Here is a 1,924-nt window from a genome sequence, read left to right on the forward strand (position 1 = left end):
GAGGGTGGGGCCCCATTGTTCAAGTCCCGAAATAAGTACTTAAGAGAACAACTCATCTAGTTTCCTCGTATGGGAAGGAGTGAATTTCATCTCATGATATTATGTTCCAAACTCCCTATTTGGTCAAGTCCCTAAAATGGTAGGCATATTGAATCGGCCTAAAGGGCAATTCTCACCCATGTAAATTAAAGGACAAGCCCTCACAGGCAGGAGTTCATAACTCACTCAGGATTAAGATCGACTCGCACATAATCATCGTGTGAAATATTAATCTTCTCAATTAACGGATTTATAAAGAGAGATTAATCATTTCTTGGTTCAGTCTTATACAAACTCATTGTATAGGGTACCCCCACTTACATGTCTCCACATGAACGATTTGAATCAAATCATTTGTAACAATTACAAAGTCTGTCATATCAATAGTGTTACCAGGATAAGACATCCAACTTTATCCATATACTATAGACTCTTTAGGTTATTACTTGAACACGATCCTCTTGTATGTCAACCAAATACTGTTCAAGATTACATTAATAACCTTGGATTTTCATACCATGGATAACAATTAAATTATAAATAAAATAATAAAAATTATTGTTAAAAACCTAAATAATTAATTACGAGGCTTTAAGGCATAAATCCCAACAAATATGACATGTATTAAGTGACAACTATATGTACGTAGTCTAGAAAAACGCCTCAAGTTGACAATTCCTCTCTGACTTCTAAGCTCCCGAGAACCCTATCACCACGATCGGTAGCTTCACAGACCTGAAAAAGAAATGTAAATAAGAATGAGTATAAATATATTCAGTAAGCAACATACTTATAGGCTCTTATCGCATCCATGTCATAGTAGGGAACCACCAACTTACTCTATAGGCTCTAGAGTTTCAACAATCTTGGTACACACACCTGAGCAGAAGATTTAACCTTCGTAGCGGTATCCGACGTCTGAGGATGAGGCGCTACGACATATAACTTTGTACCAGGTGAGGAACATGGTGAGTGCCAGCCTGCTCGTCGTCCATGGAGGAGTGAACTGGCGAACCCGTCACACAGGCCATGAGATCGCCCAAGGTTGGGGCGTGCTACTTTCCGATACAAGCCAGCTCGACAAGTTATTGATGGTGTTAATATAAAACATGCGGAAGCAATTTGGATCTTAGGAACTCTTAGAACATCAATTATAGTAAATAACTAGCTTGTTCATAAGTATTAAAACTCAAGGTATTTGAGTACTAACCTTTTGTAGTTCAAATTCCTTTTTCCTCATGAATCAGTTTCGAACCACCACTAGTGTCTTCTCCACTATTCTCCGGCCTTAGAATGGAATTGTGTAATCCGATGAGTGACTAAACTTGGGAGTGATTTAGTATATATGAAGAGAGAGTTTGTGAGAGTTTTTCTCAAGGTTTTCGAAGGGAGAAGTTCCATGTACCTTGATCACTCTGTTTATAGAGTTATGTTTGCATGTTCATGTAAATTTGAGATCGCCAAATTTGACACTCAATATTCCACTCAAATGTTTGGGATTATGTGGCAAGCATGCAAGTTTGAGCTCACCAAATTTTCACACTAAAAATAACACTAAAATTTGTGGGGGTTTATTTGGCAAGCATGCAAGTTTGGTTAAACCAAATTTTGACACCTCAAAATTCCATTGACTCAAACATCGATTTTTCCATTAGTGAAGACAACATTTTGACTTTCTTCATTTTAATTCGGTAACTAATTTGAAATTATTATATTAAAGGATTAATTAAACTATTTAATTAATATTTATTATTAATTCAAATGCCAATCCCAATCCCAATCAATTCCGACACATATTTCACTAAAATATTTAAATCTTATTTAAATATCTGAGATTCTCTCTTTTTGTTTAATTCGTAAATAAAACAAAAATGCGGTTAAATAT

This window comes from Cucurbita pepo, chromosome 12 (assembly GCF_057944985.1).
Source record: "Cucurbita pepo subsp. pepo isolate OVF chromosome 12, ASM5794498v1, whole genome shotgun sequence".
Lineage (NCBI taxonomy): Eukaryota > Viridiplantae > Streptophyta > Magnoliopsida > Cucurbitales > Cucurbitaceae > Cucurbita > Cucurbita pepo.